At 38.9% G+C, this 27,721-nt stretch overlaps 3 pseudogenes; all 3 read left to right on the forward strand.

The window, feature by feature from the left end:
- Positions 1–7,208: 7,208 nt before the first annotated feature.
- LOC141491691 (large ribosomal subunit protein eL33 pseudogene) lies at positions 7,209–7,642 on the forward strand (annotated as a pseudogene).
- A 4,521-nt stretch (positions 7,643–12,163) lies between these two features.
- On the forward strand, positions 12,164–13,289 carry LOC141492137 (C-X-C chemokine receptor type 1-like; annotated as a pseudogene).
- A 5,638-nt stretch (positions 13,290–18,927) lies between these two features.
- Positions 18,928–19,984, forward strand: LOC141492139 (C-X-C chemokine receptor type 1-like; annotated as a pseudogene).
- Positions 19,985–27,721: the final 7,737 nt, after the last annotated feature.

A 27,721-nucleotide genomic window follows, 5' to 3' on the forward strand; every position in this document is an offset into this window, starting at 1 on the left:
ATTAACCTTAAATTTATCTTTTTCACAAGAATAGCATGTAAGATTTAATCAAATACTTGATAAAGTTGAAGTAAATTTTGGCAATAGAATTCCCCTGATCTACCAGTCTGGTAACTAACAAAAAAAAATGAGGAAATGAAGTTAGTCAGGCATGACCTCTTCCTGCTAAAACCATGATGACTTTTTTTTTTTTTTTTTGGTAAGGCAATGGGGTCAAATGGCTTGCCCAAGGCCACACAGGTAATTATTAAATGTCTGAGGCTGGATTTGAACTCAGGCACTCCTGACTCCAGGGCTGGTGCTCTATCCACAGTGCCACCTAGCTGCCCCCATGATGACTCTTTGATCAAGTTTTTTTTTAAATCTACAAATGATGGCAGGGTACAGAAGATAGGTAAATGATGATTAAGTAGAATAGCAGGAATACTAAATTCAAAAGTGGTGGAGACTGGGGTGAAATACTATGAACAACAGCATTACAAATACAAATAACTAGCATTTATATGGAACTTTTTTAAAGGTTTGCAAAGAGCTTTACAAAAATCTCATTTTATCCTCACCATCCTTGGAGATAGGTTTACATATGAAGAAACTGAGGTAGACAAAAGTAAAATAACTTGATCAGGGTCACACTGTGGCAAATAAAGTTGGTCCACCTTTAATAAAAGGGACTGAGACAGAGCTCTGAGTCAATGACACTTTATTAAAGGGTCCATAGTTTCTTCTATTGAAGTGGCTCTCAGATCTTCCTCATAATCTAAGATGCTCTCTTTCTAGGGCCCTACGTTCAGAGGGATTGGTATCTACACATTCAAGAAAGGCTATCTTAAATACAAAATAATTCCATAGACCCTAATATTTGATATTCAAGAACAGCTATTTCAAATCAAGAACAGTTATCTCAAATATAGAATAATTCCATTGGTTGTTATATAGCACATAGGTTAAAAGAGACAAAAATGTCAACAGGGTCAATTGGGTGGGCTACTCCTTAGGTTAGGCAGGAAGAGATAGTACAAACTCTACATCCTGATTAGGCTGTCACAAAATTGATGGGTTATTAGGAGGAGATTATCTGGAGATACAAAAATAAATTGGAAGACTCCATGTAGTTGAGTGATCTCTGCCACACTAAGTTTTGTTATCAAGACAAGGAAAAACAAGGGTGGAGGGCCTCTAGTTATCTTCCTATGATTATTGAAGTGATCTTATAATATGTTCTTCATAGCTCTGGGATCTATGTACAGATTTAACTACTCCTGTGGAATCATATCAAATTGATTGGAATAGAGTAGGGGTCCAAATGAATTATTTATCTCAAGAGGGTCTCAAACCGGATTTGAACTCAGTACTTCTGACTCCAGGACTTATGTCCCATTCACTGTGCCCTCTTGTAGAACCTTCCCTATCCTTTCTGTAAGCTGTTGAAATCAGGTTTCCCTAAATTTAGGATACATGTCAGCTAATGCCTACCTTTCCTATACTTCTTTTTCCTTTATTTTAAAATGTAGTGGTTATGTCCTCCCAAGGTACCTGCCATTTTTACTTCCGCAATCAATTCTTGTGAATATTCAGAATAAGGTTCAGATAATCAGTTCCCCTTAAAGGTCTGAAAAATGATCTTATTAGTATATATAAAATATCAAAGATCAGAAAGGACTCTTGTTTGTGATTGATGCACTGATTCTACTAGACAAAGTTCAGAAAACACTGCTCAGGGCCTTAGAAAATGTGCTGTGTTCGGAACCCAGATTCAACACTTTGCCTTGACCTAGATTTCCTTTTCCATGAAAAGAGAGAATTGGACTAGATGACCATTGAGGCCCCTTCTCAACTTTACTGTTTTTTTCGGTAAGTCAGAATGATCTTCCAACAAGAAAGAAGAAAGAGTGAAAAGGGAGTTGAAACCCAAGATAAGGGAAAGGATAGAGGAGCCCCTAACTGCCTTCAAGGTGTTCAAGTCACTAGGGTTGGGAGAACTACATCCTGTGGTCCTATAATAATGTGTAGATATGGTGGCTGGGCTGCTGATGGTGGTCTCTGAAAAAAAATGAACAGCTAGTGAAAGGACTGATTTACCAAACAGGCAAAAAGATACATTATTTTTAAATTGAAACCAAATTTCTAGAATATATGAGATGACTTGTAAAGGCTTTAGAAAAGGAAGTGGTGATCTCTTAAGAGTCAGTATCAGCTTGTCAATATTAGGATGGACTAGACTATTCTCATTTCTCTTTTTAAAACAGGGTTATTAGACATATAGAGGAAGGGAAATGCTAAAAATGCAATATACTTAGATAACTGAATAATTTCAACTTCTAGTAGAATACCCTAAATTTCTGTCTTCAACCCTATTTTGGTCAATTTCATTTATTCTATTTTCAGAAATGAATAATAAGATGAAGATCCTTCAGTTGTTCAGATGACTCTAGGAAAGATAACCAGTACATCATAAGACAGAATCAGAATCCAAAAATCTCAGGCCAGAATTATGTACCCACTAGAATAAGATGGATAGAGATAAGATGCTAGAGATAAATGCAAAGTAATATACTTAGGTTAAAAAAATAAATCACTTATACAAATACAGAATGAATGAAAAGCATTTGTTGCTTTTCACTTTACTATTTGCCAGTCATGGTACTGAGCATTGAATATGCAAAGTCAGTTCCCATACTTAAGGAGCTTAAATTAAATTAAAACAGAGGGGAAGAGTGTCTAGGGAAGAATGTTTTGATCTGGCAACTCACTGGGGTGGCAAGGAGAGCCACAGGAGAGTTGATGAATACATTTTTTCCAGCAGCAATGGTAACATTAATTTTATTACTGTTCTTAGAGGAAGAGGTAGAAAGCAGGAGAGGGTATGTATGGTAGATAGAACAGATGTCAAGAATATGGCCAGAGTGAAATATAGTTGAGTCTGGTACTGGCTCTCATATCAGGACAGCTAACCAAGGGGGAGATGTTCCAAAGCTGAATTTAATTCCCACTGGATGTATTTTCTGAATGTTTGGTTTGTAAGGGTACATCAGTGCCAGATGGCATGAAGATGGCCTATGTGAAGCTTACACTGTATAAACATGGCCAAGATATCATTTTAATTCTCAATTGAGTTCCTACTGTCCAGAAAAAAAGGAAGTAAAGATCCTATTGTACTTTTCCCTAGTTAGACCATGAACACATTTTAGGGAGGATTTTGGTAAATTGAAACTTTTTTTTTTTGGCAAGACAATGAGGTTAAATGATTTGCCCAAGGTCACACAGGTTATTAAGTTTGTGGGGACTGATTTGAACTTAGGTCCTCCTAACTCCGGGGCCAGTGCTCTATTCACTATGCCACCTAACTGCCCCATAAGTTGAACATTTTCAAAAGGGGGTGAACAGGTTGACTGAGAAGCTAGAAATTATTTCATATTCAGTTAAAAAAACTTGGAGAAAAGATTTAGAGAGAACAAAAGCACCTCCTTAAAGTATTTGAAGAACTCTTATGTGGAATAGGGATTAGGCTTGTTTTTCTTGTGTCTAGAACCCAATTAGAAGTAAAGAGTAGAAGCTGAAAAGGGTAGATGTTAGCTTTCTATAAGGAAGAACTCAACAATTATAGCTATCCAAAAGCATAATAGGGTATTTTGAGGGATGAGACACTCACACTACAGGAGGTCTTCTATTGTTAACAACAGTCACAACAAAACAACAGGAGATCTTCTAATAGATGACTACTTAGAAGTTAGAACAATTCTGCTATGATTATGGAAGATGATCCATGTATGGTGTGGGTTTAGATGATCTACCTGGTCATCCCTTGTAGAAGTCTGAGATCCTGAGTCTTTGATATTTATAGGGTATTTCATTATTAAAAAAACCCTTTCTGACTTAACCCCCCCCCCCAAATAACCAAAACCAAAAGGAAGACAACTGTTGTCCTAGTTTTATATTCTGATAATGGAGCGTTAATCTCTCATTAATACTAAAATTGAGTCTAATTTTTTATTACAAGGTTACAAGATTTTCCTTTATAAAGTTTAATACAGAATTATTTTATGTATGTATATGTATATATAGATATAGACATAATAAGTAGTTATGCTCTCTTGAAAGATTATACACTATAATCAGACTGGGTTTATAATAGTTCAACATAAGGATTATCATAAATAAAATAAACTATGCTAATAACTTAAATAATAAAAAGTATTTGACTTTGAATAAGTGTTGAAAAGTTTTTGAGAAAATACACATGTATTTCTATTAAATGCTCTAACAATCCTATGAAAAAATGGACCTTTCCTTTCCTGGGAAGATTTTTATAAGCATCTGATGCAAAGCAAAATGAGCAGAACTAGGAAAGTAATTTATACAATTGTAATAACACTAAAGAGTACAACAAATTTGGAAGATTTTAGAATCCCAATCAATGCAATGATAAACCATCAGTTCAAAAGTATTAAGATGGAACATGGTACTCACCTGAGAGACAGGTGATAAAATACAAAAAGTGGTATACAATTTCAGATATGGCTGAAGTGAGAATTTGTTTTGCTAGACTATGTAGACTGTCATTTCCATTTTTTGTTGGTGGTTTGTCATTGCATCTCTGTGTGTTTGATTGTCTCTCTGCTTTTTCCTATATTCATGTATGCTTTGTGTTGCAAGTATGCAGGTGCATTATTCTGCACTTATTGTTGATATTATTATTATTATTAGGAGAATTGTACTGTGCAATTTTTGTTAGAACATATAAAACTTTTATGCATCTTTTTGTGTTGCTCTGTCTCATTTTATGAGGCTTTGACTTTCTACTTCTTTCTTACTCTCAGTTTTTCTTTCCTTAGCTTGCCTATTTTCTCTTTTTTCTTGGTGTGGATTGTCCATTTTGTATGTGTGCAATTATGGCTGTGCTTCTGTGACCTTTCTGTTGTGTTGGTTGTATGCCTCTGTCTTTCTTAACTTTGATCTTTTTCTCACATATTCCTCTTCTTCTTCTTCTTGCTCTTCTTGTTGTTCTTTTCTTCCCTTTTTCTCAATATCTTCTTTCTTTGGCGCTCTCTCTGTGTCTCTGTCTCCTTAAATAGTAAAATAGAAAACAGAATTTAAAAAATTATTGATATTTATTGAATAGAATTTTATGGTTCTGATTCTTAATTTTAAATGTGAATGTTTGGGATGCTTTATAAAAATCATCAAATAAGTCCAACGAAATTATGACTTCTTTATGGAGGAAGTCTCAAAGGCTTTCTGGATCTCTGATGCCATATATATATTAATCTTCCCAGACCATGCTTTAGAGGAAAATTCCCAAGGAGCTTTAGAGGAAAGTTCCATCTTAGTGGAATGGGTATGGCTCTAACCCCAGATGTCATTACTTCTCTGTGGGATTTTCAGTTAATGCTTCCCCCTTCTGGAATGTTCTTGCAACTACAACCCTTGACCTAATGGACTGAAGTCTTGGACAAATTTTGTTTTTGTTTGTGAATAATTGATTGGTTTCATTGTTATGGTGAGCAACATATTCTTCAGGGCTAGAGTTAAGGGAAGTTGAGGCACAAGGAGGGTCAGAAGGAGGGAGAATTAGTAAAAAGGCAGAGATAAGAACTAGAAAGAGTATCTGTTACCTTTAATCTTGTCTTCACAGACTTCCTCTTAGTTTCTCATTATTTTTTCAAAACAGGAGAAAAGATTTGCCATAGAATAGGTCACAAAGTATAATAATGAGATAATAGGCAGAAAAATGACCTTTATATCATAACTTAAAAATATGTAAGGAAGAAAAAAGAGATAGAATTAAATGGCAGAGGGAAAAGCTGAGTCCACTGAACATTGCTTAGGCTGGAGGATTGCAAGGATCTTCACAAAGTTCATCTGGGATTGGCAGAGCCTTTAATCTACATTACTATTATAAGAAGAATTTTTCTGTCTGTTTTATTTTTCTCAAAACAAAGGATAGAATCTCATTCTCTAAGAAAATCTCTTCATCCAGTCCATCCATCCATTCAACAATCAGTTTCTTGTCTGCCTATAATTTATGAGGGTCTGTGGAGAAGAGAAAGAAGTCCATACCTCAGCCTTTGTGCAATGTACAGTGGCCAAGACTTTTCCCTCTGCCATTTAATCCTATCTCTTTTTCCTTTCTTATACTTTATTTTATGAGGTGGATGTCATTTTTCTATTGTCTCATTGTTCTGCTTTGTGACCTGACACAAGACAAATCCTTCCACCTTTGAAGAAATAATCAGAACCTAAGAGGAAACCTGAGTAGAGAAGATTAATGATGACAAATACTCTTCTTAGTTTAGAATTAACTTGTTGAGATGGGACTAGATTAGTAAATAATCTATGATCTTGAATGTGAAGAGATATAAACTCAAGGCAGATGACTTGTATGTATGTATGTATGTATGTGAGTTCTTGTCTTTTCAATGGACAGTAAAAGGACTAGAGGGAAAACAAGAATTTGGAATAAAAAGGGGAAAAAATTAAAATAGAAAAGAAAAACCCCCAACAAATCAAAATAATAGCTCATACCTCTTCCTATTCACCAGAGTTATTCTGGGAACAAAAAGGGACAATATCTATAAAGTGCCTTTCGAACTATAAAACACTCTATAAATTATTATTGTTTAAAAATAAACAGATGGCAGAAGTGTAGCAACCTGATTTTACGGCCAGAAACCATCGCCCTGCCAATTGTTTCTCTGACTCCCAAAAATGACCAGCAATAGTGCCCTAGCCAGGGTTCTAAGGTTATTTTCGAACCCCAACCTCATTCTGCAGTTTTAGTAGCCATCTAGAAGCCATATTTATGAAAAACAAGATCAAAGAAGTTTTGAAACAACAGCCTATCTGGGAGAAAAATGTTGTTACCAATCTAATTAAAATGAATACATTTGCAAGACTCTGTATGGTGCTGGGAGTCACAAGGACAAAAATGACAGTCCCTGCCCTCAAGGAGTTTACTAGGAGCCACAAGGATCTATGAGGAGCTCGCAAGGAGCCACAAGGAACTCACAAGAAGCCACAAGGAGCTTGCAAGGTGTTTGGAAAGTAGGGTGCTGGTCTTCACAAGGTGTGGAGGGGAGCCCTTAGGGAATCCATTACAAAGGGGGAATGGCCCAGCCCATCACAAGACTGGAAGAGTTTTCCTAATCCCATTCCAGGGATAGCAAACCCCAAACTGGTTCTCAACCTGTCAAGAGTGACCTAGATTCCTCTTTCCTCCATCTTGGAGCAGGAAAGGCCTGCTGGAAACAGGACTTCTACAACAGCAAAATGTCTGGAAGGCTGTGGTCCAAGGCCATTTTTGCTGGCTACAAGAGAGGCCTACGAAACCAGAGAGAACACACAGCTCTTCTGAAAATTGAAGGAGTCTATGCCCGGGATGAAACTGAATTCTAATTGGACAAGAGATGTGCTTATGTATACAAAGCCAAAAACAACACAGTGACTCCTGGTGGGAAACCCAACAGAACAAGAGTTATCTGGGGAAAAGTTACTCGAGCTCATGGAAATAGTGGAATGGTTCAAGCCAAATTCAGAAGTAATCTTCCTGCTAAGGCCATTGGACACAGGATCCGAGTGATGCTCTATCCCTCAAGGATCTAGAATATGAAAACTGATTAAATAAAATTATACATTTTTTGCAAATGTAAAAAAAAAGAGTGACCTAGAGATCTTGACCTAATGCAACTGAGTTTGTGCAATTAGGTAATTGAATATTAACCCACACACCCCTGTGGCGATTGGGGTTCAGTGGGGGGGGATTCATATTAGTGGCATGTCATGGAATGGGTGGACCTCTTAGATTGTAACTCAAACTCTGAGAGCCTATGAACATCCAAGAGGGAGGGGAAAGAGTTTCTGAAGACCATAAATTATGTGAGGTTCCAAGACCAATTCGTGCCTCATGCCTAGGTGAGATACCCGTATCTTGTAAGGTGTATCTTTCAAGGTTCGTGAGTAGAATGTACAATTTTTTTTAAGGTTTTTGCAAGGCAAATGGGGTTAAGTGGCTTGCCCAAGGCCACACGGCTAGGTAATTATTAAGTATCTGAGACTGGATTTGAACCCAGGTACTCCTGACTCCAAGGCCGGTGCTTTATCCACTACACCACCTAGCCGCCCTTAGAATGTACAGTTTTCTCTCACTCTAGCAGGTTTTTCTTTTCATTCATTTATAACACAAGATGATACAAGGAACTCACAAGGAGCTCACAAGGAAGCCTTAAGGAGCTATGAGGAGCTGCAAGGAGCCACAAGGAGCTTATAAGGATCTACAAGGAACTCTCAAGTAGCTACAAGGAGATTTCAAAGAACCACAAAGAGCTCATAAGGGACCACAAGGAGTTTGCAAGGAGCCACAAGGAGCTTATAAGGAGCTACAAGAACTCTGAAGTACTACTTGAGATTGCAAGGAGCCATAAAGAGCTCACAAAGAGCTCACAAGGAGCCACAGGGAACTATAAGGAACTTGCAAGGAGTCACAAGGAGCTACAAGGAGCTACAAGGAGTTTGCAAGGAGCCACAAGGAGCCACAAGGAGCTACAAGGAATTACAAAGAGCTCGCAAAGATCCGCAAGGAGCTACGAAGGCTCACAAGGATCTATAAGGAACTACAAGGAGCTCCCAAGGAGATGCAAGGAGCTTACCAGGAGCCACAAGGAACTACAAGTTGCTACAAGGAGTACTCAAAGGACCATAAGGAGCTATAAGGAACTACAAGGAGCTCACAAGGAGCTACAAGGAGCTTGCAAAAGAATTTTAAGGTGTTTGTAAGGAGCCACAAAGACCTCACAAGGAACTACAAGGAGATACAAGAAATTACAAGGAGCTATAAGGAGCTTACAAGGAGTTATAAGGACCTACAAGGAGCTATAAGGAACTCACAAGGAGTTATAAGGAGCCACAAGGAGCTACAAGGACCTCGCAAGAAGCCACAAGGACCTTGCAAGGAGCCACAAGGAGATACAAGGGACCACAAGGAGATACAAGGAGCTTGCAAGGAACCACAAGGACCTTGCAAGGAACCACAAAGAGATACAAGGAACTACAAGGAGCTTGCAAGGAGCTCACAAGGAGCCACACAAAGCTACAAGGAACTAGAAGGAACTTGCAAGGAACCACAAGGAACTACAAGGAGCTCACAAAGTTATAAGGAGCCACAAGGAGATACAAGGAGCTCACAAGGAGCCACAAGGGGGCTTGCAAGGAGCCACAAGGAACTACAATGAACTATAAGGAGTTCCCTAGGAATTATAAGGAACTACAAGGAGATCACAAGGAGCTATAAGGAGGCACAAGGAGCTACAAGGAGATCACAAGGAGCCACAAGGGGGCTTACAAGGAGCCACAAGGGGGCTTGCAAGGAGCCACAAGGAACTACAATGAACTATAAGGAGTTTTCTAGGAATTATAAGGAACTACAAGCAGATCACAAGGAGCTATAAGGAGGCACAAGGAGCTACAAGGAGATTACAAATGCTATAAGGAGGCACAAGGAGCTACAAGGAGCCACAAGGAGCTACAAGGAGCTCTCAAGGAGCCACAAGGGGCTTGCAAGGAGCTACAAAAGAACTACAAGGAACTGCAAGGAGCTATACAGAGCTGCAAAGAGATATAAAATGGACATAAAAGTTAAAACAAAGCACATACCAAGTAATTTCAGGAGGGAGCGAAGAGAGTGACAACTGGTTGGTAGTGGTGGTGGTGAGAAATCAGGAAAAGCCTTGTGGGAGCTGAGCTCTGGTTTAAAGGAAGCTGGGGGTTCTCCAAAAAATGGAATACTCTTTGACATTAAATAACTTACATTTTAAACACTCTAAACTCTACCAAGTCTTTTTTTTTGCCTTGTATACATGCATTTCTGTTTGTCTAAAAAATTCTTTTCTGATAACTATATTTCAATAAAACTGGATTCCTTTGTGTCCTATTAATTTTATTCTATGCCTTTAAAAGCAATGTTCTGAAAAGGGGTCCCTAGGCTTTACCAGACGGACAGAGAGGCCCATGATAGGAAAAGTTGAAGAACTCTTGATCATGGTATACAGTACCAAAGCTCAACTTTAAGAAGGGAAGACTCTCAGGACAATTAAGAAGTGAGTGGTTTGTTTTCTAACTTGCCCTGCTCTTTCCCCCTTTCTGTCTTCTCTAAAGAGTGTCCATTACGTGAAACTGTGAAAGAATGAATGTTATCCTCTCAGAGGTTTGATTTTAAGAGAACCCTAGGAGTGGGCAATTTTACCCCAAAGAATGAATGGTTGGGTGCTGGAAGAATATCTGTCATCAGTGGGAGAACTATTTGTGGAGATGGTATGGGGAACAAAGGGGAAAGGAAGGCTTTTTGGAACCATAAAAGAATTGTTACCTGCTCCTTCAGGTGGAACTTTTTTTCTTTCAGATAAAAAATTAAAACAGTTCTGGACTTGGGGTCTGGGTTCTTGGGGTTTCCTCCCCCAAGCTTCAGTTTCAAGCCCTTCTGTAAAATGGAACTAATAATATTTATACTCCTGAGCTCATAGGAATGTTGAGGTGTGGTGGGAGTGGAGGGGAGTAAGCATATACACCTTAAAGGCATGCAGATTTTTTTTTTTATTATTTTATCCAAGTCAGGCTGGGAAATAGCAAGATCAATCAGACCAGTCTGTATAACCAGCAGAATGAGGTGGTGCTGAGTGTGCAAACTTCTGCAGCAGAGTCTAAAGGAAGATTTTAGGCAGATTTCAGTGTGAGCACAAGAAACAGAATGGCCCAAGGAAAGAGGTACTGGAAAGTTGCAGTTGTGGCCACAAATCAAGACTGTCTTCATTGAGAGGCAAGCACTGGAAAGAGATTATAGAATCATATATTTGGACCTGAAAGGGTCCTTTCAAATATCGTCATTTTACAAATTAGAAAGACTAGGGGAAATGACTTACCCAAGGTCACATTATTATTAAATGATGGAGTTAGGATTCTACCTTAGGTCCTCAGACTACAAATCTAGACCTTCCATTCCACCTTATTGATGCTGACTCCTACCGATCAAGGCATGGGTCACGACTAAACACTTTCTAGGCCCCATCATAACTTTCTCTCCAGTATCAGCACCTTTTCATATGCTGTATATTTACTTTGAAAGAGAAGGGATATATTTTCCATTGAAAAAGGCAGTGTAGGTCCTCTTTTCCTTCTCCAGAGGCAGGGCAAAATTGAGAGGGAAGGGATAAGGGATTGTTTTTTGGGACCTTTTTCTGAGTTTAGGAAATTTCCCCTGGAATTTGACATCCCCCCCTCTTATTCTCTATTTAATTGAATATTTAATTTTCTGGCATGTGGACTAGAGATTAGAGTTGGCTTCATGTCAAAGTAGAATTGGTGGCACTGAGAAAATCATATCCCAAAATTTATTTCTCTTTTTTGGACAGATGCCCAAAATGTCACACTTAGACACTTGCTTCTCTGTCTTAAGAGTTTATCTTATTTTCAAATGAAAACTTTCTATTGAATTCAAGAAGTATCTGTTGAGGGTCCCTAAGTCTCCATTATTTTCATTTGTAAAATGGGCACAGTAATTTTTGCCCTATCTACCTTTCAGGGTTGTGAAGAAGTGTTTTGTTCCCCTTGGAACATAGTATTAGCAAGATTTATTTAATTATGATTATGTGAATAAATGAAAGAATGAAATCTTTTTTTGGGGGGGGAGGGGAATCCTATTCCCTCTATGTGATTGAGGTTAGGAAAGGGCTGAGGTTGCCCTTATCTTGGGCAATTTACATTAACAATGAAGTTCAATTGAACAGTTGGAGGGAATTTACATTTGATTAGGGCCCATGCTGCCCAGAGAGCCTTCAGAAAACATCAGACAGGCATAAATCACATTTTCTTATTATTAAAAACTAGACAAATATTATTGCTCCTTGTCCAATATCACTTGATGCTGTTCCTTGCAACCTGAAAACTGGGCTAGTATTTCATTACAGTTGTGAGGAATATAGGGTGTTTGACTTCCAGAATGTAAGAGGAGATTGTTAATTTAAATATATATTGACCCCAACCTGATCAGACCCCAACCTGATCAGACCCCAACCTGATCAGATTAAATCAGACCTGCCCAAGTTGACCTAGGGTCCTTGTCCTTTACACTCCCCGGTGCTCGTTAGTGTAATGACCAGGGCAGGGAAAATATTAGAGAATGGTATGGGGTGAGTGTATTGATTAGTTTGTAATCCTGACCAATGACTGGCATGAAAGGGAGGAACAAGCATTCAAATTGCATATAAGATTGTACATTGTCACAATTTGGGGCCTTTTTTCCACTAGGGAAACTAGTCCTCCTCTGCAGAGAAGTTTATTAATAAAAGTTATTTTAATCATTATGGACTAAGTATTTATAATTATGAGCCATTTATAACAAGTTATTTACATTCTTGTGTTTTTTCTGAGTTTTCTGGGAAATTCACTGGTGATGCTTGTTATCCTTTCCAACAGATTCAATCATTCAATCACAGATGTCTGCTTGCTCAACCTGGTCATGGGCAATGTGCTCTTTGCTCTGTCACCACCAATCTGGGCTGCTTCCAGGGTGAAAGGCTGGATTTTTGGCTCACCTCTTTGTAAGCTTGTCTCCTTTCTGAAGAAGGTCAACTTCTCCTGTGGCATTCTGCTACTGACCTGCATCAGTGTAGACTGCTATCTAGCCATTGGGCTTTCACTCAAAAGCATCATTGGATAAAGTTCATCTGCATGGGCATCTGGAGCCTGTCCTTGATCCTGTCCATGCCTATTCTTCTTTTCTGTGAGACAGTCAAGTCAGTGGATTATGACTTGGTCTGTTATGACAACTAGGACATAAGTTCTAAAGAATGGTGGCTGATCTTGAGGATCCTGTTTCAATCTTTTGACTTTGTCCTGTCCCTACTGCCCTCTTCTGCTATGGGTTCACCCTGCACACCCTCTCTAAGTCACCCAAAGGGGCAGAAGCACTGGACTGTGTGATGCTTGTTATCTTTGTTGTGGTGTTGGTCTTCTTACTCTACTGGCTGCCTTATCATCTGGTTATGTTCACCCTCCTGAGAACCAAGGTGATTCAGGAAAACTGTTCACAAAGGAACACAGTTGATCTGTTCCTGAATGTCACTGAAGCTCTGGGTTTCTTCCATATCTGTCTTAGTCCCATTATTTATGCCTTCATTGGACAGAAGTTTTGTTATAGCTTCCTTCAAATCCTGACTGCCCATGGTGTGGTCCATTAGAATTTCTTGACATGCTACCAGATTTCATCCTCTTCCTTTGCCTCTTCTGTTTCTGTGACTGTCTGAGTATCAGTTCAGAATTTCTCAGCAACCTAGTTATCAGATTCTACTGAATAATTAGATTGACTGGGATTGGAAGATGAGACAAGAACAAGGGGATTTTTTTTATTCATGGAATACACTCCATTTTCTTTTCTGCTTCTTATTATTCTTGTCTTCTTTTAAGGCTAAACTTAGGTGTCACTTCCTTTGTGAAATCTGTGAGGCCCTCAGGGTTTGTCAGCCTCTCCCTCTCCAAATTATCTTGTACTACAAGATAATTATCTTTGTAGTGTTGTATCTCCTCAATTGAATGTAAGCTCCTTGAGGGCAGAAATTGTTCTGGTTTGTATATTCAGAACATTGCACCAATTGGATCCTTGCCCATTGCAGGACTTGAACTACAGAAGTTGAGAGTTTTCACTCTTCATTTCCACCCACAATTTAGTAAGGGCTTAATAAATGTTCGTTGAATGAGTGACTAAGAAGCAGGGACTGAAGCCTAAAAAAGTCTAAGGATGAGGTTCTGGGACATAAAGGGGGAGAAAAATGTCTCACCATCCTGCCTGCAGTTTACTAGCTTTTTCTTTGATTAGTATCTCTATGTCCCTGGTCCAGATGGGCTTCTATTTAGAAAAATCTTCTGATAGGTTTTCAAAGACCTTGCTGCATCTAGAACATGATAATCCATCTCCTGACTCTGGTCACATTCACTGTCTGACTCCCATGCCTGGAATGCTCTCTCTCCTCATCTTGGCTTCGAGGCTTCTCTGGCTTCCTCCTGAAGTACAATATCAATGTTTGTGAAATTCCTTATAGAAAGGGGTCCCTGACATCCTTCTGGGCCCAGAGAAATTCCTTAGAAATATAAGTTTGGCTAGGCTCCTTTGGGTCTGAAAATAGTCTGATAGGACCCAATGGGTCATGGATATACCATAAAATTGTCCAAAGATTTACAAAGCACCCTTGTTAGCCTAATTATCTTGCTGTATCTGTTAAATTCCAGGACTGCCTTCCTCTTCCCCAGATGGGGCTGGAACCTGACTCCCTCCATCTCAGAAAATATGTTCAAACATTACACAAAGACCCTGACCCCCCTTCTCACCCCTATCTATATGGAACCCTATGTTTACATATGTGTGTATATGTCAAGATAATACATCTAACTGCTGTCTTTGCTTGCTCTCAGTACCCCCCCCCCAAAAAAAACCACTATAAAAACCCTATCCCCTGAACACTTAGGTACTGTCTGATTTGGGTACTCAATCCCCAGACAGTCCCTGGGAATAAAGATCTCCACCTTATCAAATTCTGGTCTCCGTCTTGCTTTTTGGGTACAACACTCCAAGTTCTAGCTAAAATCCCACCTTCTGTGAGGAGTCATTCTCTGTCCATCCTTCTCTTTGAGATTACTCCCAGTTTATCCTGTATATATCTGATTTGCACATAGTTGTTTACATATGGTTTTTCTTATGTGAACCCTTTGAAAGGGGATTTTTTTCTCTCTTTGTATTCCCCATGCTTAGTAGAGGACCTGGCACATTGTAGGTAGGTAATAAATGTTAACTGACTGACTGTCTGGTGGATACAACTCTTGCCTGGTGGTGATTCTGCTCATGAGGCCTGTCATCTAAATTCCCCAGATGAATATCTCAGGAAATTGGCATCAAATCCATGTCATGATCCAGCCTTAGCATGTATGAAAGGCAGCAGATGAAGTGGATGAAGCACCACACCTGGAATCAGGAAGACCTCTGCTCAAATTCAGCCTCAGACTTTTACTAGCAGAATGACTCAGGACTGGTCACTTCCATCTCTGGGCTTCAGTTTCCTCTTCTGTAAAATGAGGGAGTGGAAAGTGATGACCTCTAAAGGTCCCTTCTAACCCTAAATCTATGACCCTAATGCTAAACACTTCAACCTTGTCCCCAGAGTCTTTACTTACTTTGTTTTTTCTGTAGTGACTATGAGGGAGACTGAGATTAGGGCCTTCCCTAACATTTCAATTCAAGGTGCTTTAAGGATGTCAGTTTGGGAAACTTTTTTTCTTTGGAAAGCATGACCAAGGAGTCAGTTTTTTAAAGTATTTCCTTTGGAAGATTGTCCATTATATAATAATGTCCTTGTTTCTTGGTCTCATCATACTCATGTTTTTTTGGGGTTTTTTTTGCAAGGCAGACAGGGTTAAGTGGCTTGCCCAAGGCCACACAGCTAATTATTATTAAGTGTCTGAGGTCGGATTTGAACTCAGGTCCTCCTGTCTCCAGAGCTTGTGCTCTATTCACTGTGCAACCTAGCTGCCCCCTCATCATATTCATGTTGCTTCTATCACCCTGACTGTCAACATCATGGGGTAAAATTGTTGATGAAATATTCAAAAGTTGGACACTGAATGGAGCAAAATAAGTAACTCTGGTCTCTGTCTTCTTAATACCTCTCTTTTAGGCATCAATGAACAAACCGATGCAACATAGTGCAATACAGTAGAGCCAGTGTCCATATCCAATTGAAAAAAGATCTATGTTTACATGAATGCAAGTGGTTTCAGTGTCACAAACTGGATTTTTTCCTATTGGAGGACTTGAGCTAGAGAAGTTGAGTAGTTTTCACTCTTCATTTCCACCTCACAATTTACACACAATTAATAATAATCTCTTTTGTTCTCAAAGAGGACCATGAGATCAGGGAGATGATGCCATGACAAGCACATGAATTGGATTTGAGTGAGGGGTGCTATGCTAAATCACTAGCCTCACTTTCTCCTCCAGAACCCTCTGGACCCAGTGGCCAGATATGAGGTGGCCCTGGATGTGAGGCAGTCAGAGTTAAGTGACTTGCCAAGGTCACACAGCTAGTGAGGATCAAGTGTCTAGTTTGGATTTGAACTCCGGTTCTCCAGACTCCAAGATCAGCGTTTTATTTACTGTACCAATTAAAGAACCCAAAGACAGAAATCTTCTGAGCCTCATAATTTATTTGAATAGCTTGATTGCCATAACACCCCAAAGCAAAGTGACTTATAAAGCAGGGAGTCACTTCTTCTTATGTGGATCCTAGAAAGAATTCACATCATGGTCAGGGTCTTGGAGAGATCTAGATTGAATCTTTCCTTTGTTACTGTTAAATAAACTCACTGGAGACTACTTTGGGCAAGTATAACCTTATAAATAGAAATATTCTATACTTCCCAGCATAGATGAATATCTTCTATATAATCAAAGGTAGAAATATCTTATATATCCCATATATATATATACATATATATATGTATATATATATATATATATATGTATAATCTTATATATAATCAAAGGTAGAAATAGAACACCAAGACTAGAGTCAGAAAAACCTGCCCTCATATTTGGCCTCAGACAGGTTGGGCTTGTGAATTTCCTTTATAGTCATCATGTTTTACTCAGATATAAAGTTATTCCTCTTTTTCAAAGCTCTGCTGTGAGTCTAGCGTGGAAGGATGGAATGAAAAACTGTATTGGCTAGACAGGTAAGTAGTCAGCTGTAGTTTTGGGGACCTTTCTCTGGCTTTAGGAAATTTCATCAGGGATTTGACTTCTGCCTCTTGCTTTCTATTTAATTTCCTGGCATATGACTAGAGATTAGAGTTGGCTTCATGTAAAGATAGAATTGGTGGCACTGAGGTCGTATTCATAACATTATTTCTCCTTTTTTTACATGCCTGAAATGCCACTATTAGACATTTGCTGCTTTGTCTTAAGAGTTAGTCTGTTATTCAAATGAAAACTTTCTGTTGAGTTCTAAAAGTGTTGAGATCTCTAAGCCTCCATTTTTCATTTGTAAAATGGGAATAATGATTCTTACCCTTTCTACTTTTCAGGAAAAGTGTTTTGTAACCCTTGGATTTCAAAAGTATTAGTAAAGTTTATTTATTATGATTATGTAAATAAAGAATGAAATCTTTCTGTAATTTGTAGTTGGTTGAAGCAAACTGAAGTCCAGAAAAGGGACTTGCTCAAGTTTATAGCAACTGGTCAGTTACAAAGCCCAGAACAGGAAGTGTCTTTTAAATAAAGTTCTAACATTCTACCTTCCTATATAGCTACTATTTGAAAAAAATTCAGTTTCATGGGAAAGGTCAGAAAGGTGTTTTATCCTGCCAAAAGGCACACATTTTCTTTAAGAAAGAATAACTTATAATTTCTCAAATAGGAAAATAACTTAAAATGTAAGGTTATCTTCTTGTATTCAGTTCTATCCCATTCTGAGACTAGGTCATTTAGATAATAAAGTATAAAAAATGCTGACCACACAATGTATGGGTTCTTTGTAGAAAGTCCCTCATTAACCTCTTTGATGACAGTCCAAAGAAAAGCAGCATACAATACATATGCATACCCATTCTTTTTAAAATAAAGTCAAAATAATTGAAATTAGTAAGTTTATTTTCTTTCCTTCTGCTCTCATCTTGCTAAGAAACAAAGTGAAAATAAAACTCTTGTAGCTAATATGCATAGTCAAACAAAATAAATTTATATATTGGTTATGTTCAAATATGTTTGTGGCATATTACGCCCATCACCTCTCTGTGAGGAGTTGGGCAATACTAATCATCACTGATCCTCTATAGTCACAGTTGATCATTGCATTAATCAGAATTCCTTAGGCTTTTCAAGTTATTCATTCTTTACAATGTATCCATAGCTACTAATAGGACTCACTGAACTCAAGGAATTTGATTATATTTTCTTTCTAATAATTTCAGTAGGACACGTCTTTAAGATTCATCTTGGGGGGTGACTAGGTGGTGTAGTGGATCAAGCACCAGCCCTGGAGTCAGGAGGACCTGAGTTCAAATCTAACCTCAGACACATGATAATTGCTTAACTGTGTGACCTTGGGCAAGTCACTTAACCCCATCACCTTGCAACTCCCCCCCCCCCCAAAAAACCCCCCAAGAAGATTCATCTTAAAGACCTATTGAAGACTTGACTATCACAATTATATTTATACTGTAACAATGGATGCTGACCCTTGCATCTGGGACAACTGGAGGCTGGACAAGTATTTTATAAAGGTTATTTACAATCTTGTAATATTACTGAGTTTGCTGGGAATTTCAGTAGTGATATTTATTATCCTCTACAAACTGCTCAGCAGTTCCATTACAGATACCTATCTGCTTCAAACAAACAAGGGACCTCAGGTTAAGGACCTTGCCTTAGACTCTGACCTCATTTTGCACCTATGAAGTTCTTGCTTACAATTCCACATCACAACTTTTCCCCATCACAGTTTTGATTTATCAGGGTCAGCATAAGAAATTAAATGGAATTTTTGGACATTTTACAGAAGCTGCAGATGACACATGAAGGTCAATAAACAACAAAGAAAAAGTTCAGAAACTCAGAAATGCATAAAACATATGTAAAGTATTGAATAGTATCAACATTTTTTCTCTTTTAATACCGTAATAATTCACACTTCTTCTCTAGCATGAAGGGAGGGTCAAAAAATTTTATGAGAATTTTCCAAATCATGGGAACCTGCTGAAATGTGGAAGGGATAACTTTATACAATTACCTGAATTCCCTGTGGGATTCCCTTAAGAGTAGAAAGAAGGGAGGATAGGAATTGAATGTCTTTATGAAATTGCTCTCTTTTGCAGGCAGGTTATAGTCTGATGAATAGAATGGCAGAAATATCTGAATTAAGCCCAGAGGAGCTATTATATTTTGACAATTTTTCAGGATACAGTATGGGCCTGACACTTGATGCTGAGGATGCAGCCCCCTGCCCCATGGAAGCTTCAGGTCTCAGCAAGTACTTTATCATCATACTGTACACTCTTGTGTTCTTTCTGGGTTTGCTGGGAAATTCATTGGTGATGCTTGTCATCCTCTACAGTGGGCTCAGTCATTCAGTCACAGATGTCTAGCTGCTCAACTTGGCCATGGCCGACCTCCTCTTTGCTCTGTCACTACATTTGGGCTGCCTCCAAGGTGAAAGGCTGGATCTTTGGCACACCTCTTTGCAAGCTTATCTCCTTTCTGAAAGAGGTCAACTTCTACAGCGGCATTTTGCTGCTGGCCTGCATCAGTGTAGACTGCTGCCTAGCCATTGTCCATGCCACTTGGGCTTTGACTTAGAAGTGCCATTGGGTAAAGTTCATCTGAATGGGCATCTGGGGTCTGTCCTTCCTCCTATCCATGCCCATTCTTTGCTTCTGTGAGTCAGTCAAGGCAGTAAATTATGACAACTTGGGCAGAAGTACTGAAAAATGGTGGCTGATTCTGAGGATCCTGTCCCAGTCCTTTAGCTCTATCCTACCCCTACTGGTCATGCTTGTCTGCTATGGGTTCACCCTGCACACACTCTCTAAGTCACACATGAGGCAGAAGCATCGGGCTATGTGGGTCATCTTTGTTGTGGTGTTGGTCTTCCTACTTTGTTGGCTGCCTTACCATTTGGTTCTGTTCATTGACACCCTCCTGAGAACCAAGATGATTCTGGAAACATGTTCACAAAGAAACGTAGTTGATCTGGCCCTGAATGCCACTGAAATACTGGGCTTCTTCCATAACTGCCTCAACCCCATTATCTATGCCTTCACTGGACAGAAGTTTTGATATAGCTTCCTTCAAATACTGACTGTTCATGGTATAGTCTGTGAGAATTTCTTGGCATGCCACCAGATTTCATCCTCTTCCTTTGCCTCTTCTTCTGTTTCTGCTGCTGAGTACCATTAGTTAAGAATTTCTAAACAATCTAGCTATAAGATCCTATCATTTGGAAGCTATAGAATTGGTATATTTTCCCCCAATTCCTGGGATACACTCCTTTCTTATCTTTTTTTTTTTAGGTTTTTGCAAGGCAAATGGGGTTAAGTGGCTTGCCCAAGGCCACATAGCTAGGTAATTATTAAGTGTCTGAGACCGGATTTGAACCTAGGTACTCCCTACTCCAAGGCCGGTGCTTTATCCACTACGCCACCTAGCTGCCCCTATCTTTCTTTTTTTAAGTTAAAAAAAAATATATATATTTTAGCAATGGGGCTAAGTGACTTGCCCAAGGTCACAGAGCTAGGCAATTATTAAGTTTTTGAGATCAAATTTGAACTCAGGTTCTCCTATCACCAGGGCCGGTGCTCTATACACTGCACCACCTAGCTGCCCCCTCATCTTTCTTTTAAGGCTCAACTCAGGTGTCACTTCCTTTGTGAAACCTTTGTGAGGATCTCAGGTTTTATCAGCTTTTCCCTCCCTATATCACCTTAAACTCTATTTACCTTTGTACATGTTGTATCCCCTCAATAGAATGTAAGCTCCTTGAGGGCAGAAATTGTTTTGGTTTGAATCTTGGTTTGTATATTCAGAATATAGCATACTTCCCCAAATATAGTAAGGGTTTAATGAATGTTTGTGGAATGAGTGATTAAGAGGCAGGGACTGAAGCCTGAGAAAGCATCAAGGGATACTGAGAATGGTGTCCTGGGACATAAAGAGAGAATAATGTCTCACCATCCTGCCTACATTTTATTAGCTTTTCCTTTGACTAGTATCTCTATGTCCCTGGTCCAGATGGGCTTTTATTGATAAAAATCCTCTGACAGATTTTCAAAGATCTTGCTACATCTAGAACATGATAATCTGTCTCCTGAGTCTAGTCACATTCACTGACTGACTCCCATGCCTGGAATGCTCTCTCTCTTTCCTCATCTTGGCCTCGTGGCTTCTCTGGCTTCCAAGCTCAAATCCCACCTTCTGTGAGGAGTCATTCTCTGTCCATCCTTCTCTTTGAGATTACTCCCAGTTTATCCTGTATATATCTGATTTGCTTATATATGGTTTCTCTTATAGGTCCTTATATACGGTTTCTCTTTACTCTTTGAAAAGTAATATTTTTTTTGTCTTTCTTAGCATTCCCCATGCTTAGTAGAGGGCCTGGCACATTGTAGGTAGGTAATAAATGTTAACTGACTGACTGTCTGGTGGATACAACCCTTGCCTGGTGGTGATTCTGCTCATGAGGCCTGTCATCTAAATTCCCCAGATGAATATCTCAGGAAATTGTCATTAAATCCATGTCCTGATGTTGCTGCTGCTGAGATCTGGGGTCACCGGACAAGCATAGAACTTTGGGAGCCACTGAAAAGCAAAGGAATTTGCATGTTCTCTCCATGATGTTAAAACTGCTCTGGAAAGGGTCAACAAACACTTAAGAGAAATGGAAAGACAGTCGGGGGGGGGGGGGGGGGGAGAGAGAGAGAGAGAGAGAGAGAGAGAGAGAGAGAGAGAGAGAGAGAGAGAGAGAATGAACGAGAGAGCACTGACCAGGTCAGAGAGAGAGAGAGAGGAGAGAGGCCTGGTCTCAAGTGGAGGCCAACTCAGGTTTTATTAGCCTTGTCCCTTATGTGGGCACTGAGGGCAAAAGGGGAACTCCCTTCCCCTTATCAGGTAGAGTTGAAGACTGAGGAGATCAGGATACAAATTTTACTTCAAACAATAAAACAATAGGGGTCAATTTACATCTCTCAAGAGTGAAGACTTTCCACATACTTAACAAGATTCCCCGATTTTAACAGCCTTAAAAGATTACAAATTTTATTTCTGCTACATTCATAATTCTCTATGGCCATAGCATATCTGAAAGACATGGATGAAGTGCTGAACTTGGAATCAGGAAGACCTCTGTTCAAATTCAGACTCTGATTTTTACTAGCTGAATGACTCAGGACTGGTCTCTTCCCTCTCTGAGCCTCAGTTTCCTCTTCTGTAAAATGAGAGAGTGGAAAGTGATGACCTCTAAGGTTCCTTCTAACCCTAAATCTATGACCCTAATGCAGGAATGGAAAACTTTTTTTCTGCCAACTATTTGGAGATTTATAACATCATTCTTGGACTATATTTGGTGAAACATTTAATTAATTTATCCCTAATTTACCTTAAAAAGCTCCTAAACTTATTGAATTTCCAGTCACAACCCTCCACCCCCATGGTTGCCATGGAAATACCAGACCAATACAAACCTGGACCTGGAAGTTCCCCATCCTTCCACTAATAGCAAAAGTTTAGCCTTGTTCCCAGGGCTCATAGCTTACTTTGGTTTTTCTGTAGAGGCTATCTAGGAGATTGAGGTTAGGGTTTAGCCTGATGTTTAAATTCAAGGTTATCTAAAGATGTCATCTAGAGAAACTTTTTTCTTTGGAAACCATGCTTGACCAAGGAACCAGCTTTGTTGAAGGATTTCCTTTGGAAAATCGTTCTTTAGATAAGAATGACTTGGTTTCTTGTTCTCCTCATGTCATGGTTGCTGCTATCTCCATGACTGTCAATGCTATGGGATGAAATTATTGATGAAGTGACTAATGCTGGACATTGAATGAAGCAAAATAATAGCTATGGTCTCTGTCTTCTTCTTACCTCCCTTTTAAGCATCAATGAATAAACTGATGCAATATGGAAGTATAGTAGAGTCAGTGTCCATATCCATTTAAAAAAACAAATAAAGATCCATGCTGGTTTGAATGCAAGTGGTTTCAGTGTTAAAAAAAATGTCAGAAATCCTGAATTTCTGCCCATTGGAGAATTTGAGCTAGAGGAAGAAGGTGAGGAATTTTCTCTTTCAGTGGGTGCTATTCCATCCCCCAATTTACACATTTAGAGAACTCAAAGACAGTAATCTTTTGTGCTTCATAGCTCATTTCAGTTACTTGAATGCCAAAAGACCCCAAAGCAAAGTAACTTATAGAGGAGGGGGATTTCCTTCTGCCTATGTGGATCCTAGAAAGAATTAACTATATCATGGTCTTGGGGAGATCTAGGTGGAAGCTTTGTTACTGTTATAAATGAGTGAAAGTAAAACCTGCTAGACTGAAAGAAAACTGTAGATTTTATTCATGAATCCTGCAGGATATGGGTACCTCACCTGGCATGAGGCATGAGGTGTGGTTATTACAGTAGATATTATATAGTCTTCAGAAACTCTTTCCCCTCCCTCTTGGATTTTCATAGGCTTTCAGAGTTTGAGTTACAATCCAAGAAGTTCACCCATTCCATGACATGCCCCTAATATAATTCCCCCCACATCATATGACACATGATATGCTGATGAACCCCAATCATCACAGGGGCATGTGGGATAATATTCAATTACCTAATTGAGGAAACTCAGTTGCATTAGGTCAAGATCTCTAGGTCACTCTTGACTGGCTGAGGACTGGTTTCTTCTAATCTTGGGTTTGTCATCTCTGGAACGGGATTAGGAAAACTCTCCCAGTTTTGTGATTGTCTGGGGCCATTCCTCCTTTGTAATGGATTTCAAAGGGACACCCTTCCACACCCTGTGAAGACCAACACCCTATATTCCTCACACTGTTAAATAAACTCACTGGAGTCTATTTGAGACAATTATAGCCTTGTAAATAGAAATATTTTGTACTTCCCAGTATAGATGAATATCTTAGGAACTTGTCATCCAAGGCAGAGATAGAATACCAGACCTGGAGTCAGAAAGACCTGAATTCAAATTCAGCCTCAGACACTTTCTAGGTATGTGACCCTGGGCAAGTCTCTTAACCCTGATTGTGCTGCATCTATGACCATCTCCAGGCATTCTGATTCATATCTGGTCACTGGACCCAGATGGCTGCAGAGGAGAACTTGAGGCTGGTGACTTAGCATAATGACACCCCCTTACTCAAATCCAATTCTTGTGTTTGTCAAATCATCACCTCCCTGATGTTGAGGTCTTTTTGGAGAATGAAGGGCAAATAACAACAATGACATTTGTCTGTATATTGTCTTCCCCACTAGATGGTGAGCTCCTTGAGGGTAGGGATTATCTTTTGCTACTTTTTGTTTCCTCAGCCTTTAGAATAGCTTCTGACACATAATAGGGATTTAATAAAAGTTTATTGATTGATTGCTGAAAACATGGAGCAAGGTTGACAAATATTCATGCATTGTTATGGCAACTTGAATAGGTTCTTGGAAAAAGTCACAAAGTGTGTTGTATTTTTTTCCAACTCCATATCACAAAGATAAAGAGGTTTACTTTAAAGTGGGGATCAATAATCTATCCCACATGTGCATCTCTGGTGGTTTTTGGTAGCCTTAGAGAGGGTGCCAGTTGGGTGAAGGGGTAGCTATATGGTGAAGTGGATATAACTTGGGGTTTGGACTCAGGCAGTTGTCTTGGTTGCTTTTTCAGTCATATCTTTCTCTTTGGGACCCCATATGGGGTCTTCTGGATTAGTTGACCCTTTCTCTAGTTCATTTTTAGAGATGAGGAAACTGAGGAAGACAGGGATAAGTAATTTGCCCAACATCACACAACTAATAGGTGTCTAAGCCCAGATTTGAATTCAGGAAAATGAGTCTTCCTGACTCCAGGCCACCCAGATACCCTGGTGTCAGGAAATTTGTTTAGACACTTATTAGCTATATGTTCATGAGTAAGTTACTTAATCTCTGTCTAATTTTTCTCATCTGTAAAATGTAGATAGTGATAGCACTTTTATGTCTCAAGGTGATGAGGGTCAAATGATATAATATTTGTTTTTTTTTAAATTTGATTTATTTAAGGCAATGGGGTTAAGTGACTTGCCCAAGGTCACACAGCTAGGCAATCATTAAGTGTCCGAGACTGGACTTGAACTCAGGTCCTTCTCACTCCAGGGCAGGTGCCCTATCAGCTCTGCCACCTAGCTGCCCCATGATATAATATTTGTAAAGACTTGGTCTAATTTCAGTGCTGTTCCCTTCTCATGCCCCTCTTTGTTCCACTTTGAGATCATAAAATCATAAGAAGGAATTGGGAGTCTTTAGCCTAAAGATGAGATGTTGTAGTGGAGAGTGGGGCAGGAGGGAGTGAAAATGAAAACGTTCTTCAGTTATTTGAAGTGCTGGTGCATGGTTGAAGGTTAAGACTTTTTCTTGACACCAGTGGGCAGGGTTAGGAGTGATGAGGGGAAAAGTTGCTGAGAGACAAATTATTGATATAATAGAAGGAAAAACTTCTTAGCAAATAGAAGTATCCAAAATTGAAGTTGGCCATTTTGGGAGATGATCACTTTCTCTTCAATGGAAATCTCCAAGCAAAGGCTAGATGATGATTTGTGTGTTAAGTTGAAGAGGTGATTATTGTTTAGGTAATAAAAACAGTAACTGAAGTGTGTCTCTCCTGTGACTCAGTTTCTAAATCAAACAGAAGGCCTTTTAAATGGTGTATATGAACAAAGATTTGAAATATAAAATGATAACCCAACATACATATTATGTCACAAAGTCTTAGGGTTCTTAAAACTTTAATAGATTAAGGCTTTGAGGATACCATGTATTATCCTAGGACGTATGCAAAATAGTTCAATTGACATTTGATAAACACTTTCTCTGAAAAATAGACATCTTATGGCTAGAAATAACTGACCTTTTCTCTTTTTCAGGTCTATGATAAGTCTGCAAACATAATTTTCTCCCCAAAGATGCTTGTAGTAGGAGAAAGTTTTTTTTTATTGAACATCTGGCACTTGGAACTCACAATCTCTGAGGTTGGAAACATCCATTGATTCCTCAGAATTGATGTTCTGTGGCTTGTATTCAGGGGAGAAATACAAAGTAGAAGCAGCCAGGGATTTGTGATCAATCTCAGTCTTACCTAGGCAAAGCATAAGCTCTTGTTACCAGGTGTTTATAACTTCTTTGGCTATTGGTGGAGGGAGAGGAGAGAAATTCCCTTTGCTTTTCATGGGGAAACCCAAGGGAGAGCTGCCAGAATCCCAAAGTAGTATACTCAAAAAAGCATACTCCTCAAAAGGAGGAGAGTCTTTGTATGCCTCTCACAGTTTGCTGGGGGAGGATGTTCCTCCACAGGAGTCCATGTTCCCAGTTTCACAGTGATTAATTCTGTTTGACATAATGGGGAGTTGCTATAACAAGTCCAGCAAGAAGTTGCTAAATTTGTCATATAGAAAGGGGCTAGACCACATTGCTATTTAGACCACATCGCTATTTCCATAGAAATAGGCCCAGCAGACCAGAGGATCCCACTGATTGCCTTTGTTACTAATCTGAAAATTGGAATTTCTATATTTGTAAGTGATTTATTCCAATTGCTCCCTCCAGTCATCTATATTTGGTATCAATGTTCAATTTGGGGCTAATTTGACCTCATCCGTACAGTCATATATCTTTCCTTAGTTGTGTGGCACAGAATCAGACACGGAAGTTTGACCATGGTCTGATCTGGGCTCACTGAATACAGGTATACTTTCCTTTACATGATTGATGCAATCCTGAATAAAATAGGTATTTTTTGGAAATTAGAAAATATCTTGGCATTTTTTCTTGTTTTTTGTTTGTCCTTGAATTGGTAGCAGATCCTAACATTTAAAGTTTCTTTAGTTTTTACTGTCCATAAAAAAATTACTAATTTGTAAAACAATTGAAGGTTTTGGGGAAACTTGAATTGTTTTGTAAAAGGAAGAAACAATTGTTACATGATGAATCATTCTGTATTTGAGCTCTTCTGCAAAATATTTTCATAGGTAGGGTTTTCTTTCTTTTTTTTCAACAAAACTTTTATTTTATCATGCAAAGATAATTTTTAGCATTAACCCTTTTGCAAACTTTTGAGTTCCACATTTTTTCTACCACCTTCTCTTCCCTTCTTCCTCCCCATGGCAGCAAACAATCAGATACAGGTTGTTCATGTTAATTGTGTTTAACACGTTTTTTCCATATTAGACATGTTATGAGAAAAGAATTAAGGAGGAAAGAAGAACCAAGGGGGTAAATGATCATGGGAGAAAAAGAACATAAAAGAACAAAAAAACCCCATCAACATAAACAATATAAAAGTGAATATGGTATGCTTTTCTCTGCATTCAGCCTCCACAGTTTTTCCTGTGGATGTTAGTGGCATTGTCCATAATAAGTTTCTAAAGACTGTCCTTGATAACTGACCTGCTGAGAGGAACTGCATCTATCATAGTTGATCATCTCACAATGTTGCTGTTAATGTATGCAATATTTTCCTGGTTCTACTCACTTTATTCAGCATTGGTTCATGCAAGCCTTTCCAGGCTTTTCCAAAATCTGTCTATTCATTGTTTCTTATGGAAACACTAACTGTGAAAATTGTTTCCTCACTTTCTGCATTCCTTCTAATCTTGGTTGCATTGGTTTTATTTGTATAAACCCTTTTTCTTTTCCCTCCATCCTATCCTACCCTTCTTTTTCTTTTTCTTTCTCCTTTCCCCTATCCTTTCTCATCAATGTTTTGCCTGTGTCTGCTTCCTGCCTCATAGTGTCCTTCTCCCCTGTTCCCTATAGGGGATAGTTAATTTCTAAACTCAATTGAGAATGTACATCATTATCTCTTTGAGTTGAATCCATGGAGAGTAACATTTACTCAGTGTTTACACTCTTCCTATTTTCCCTCTGTGATAGTAAATCCTCTGTGCATCTTCATGTGGTGTTAATTTA

The sequence above is a fragment of the Macrotis lagotis genome, chromosome 6 (assembly GCF_037893015.1).
Source record: "Macrotis lagotis isolate mMagLag1 chromosome 6, bilby.v1.9.chrom.fasta, whole genome shotgun sequence".
Classification (NCBI taxonomy): Eukaryota; Metazoa; Chordata; class Mammalia; order Peramelemorphia; family Peramelidae; genus Macrotis; species Macrotis lagotis.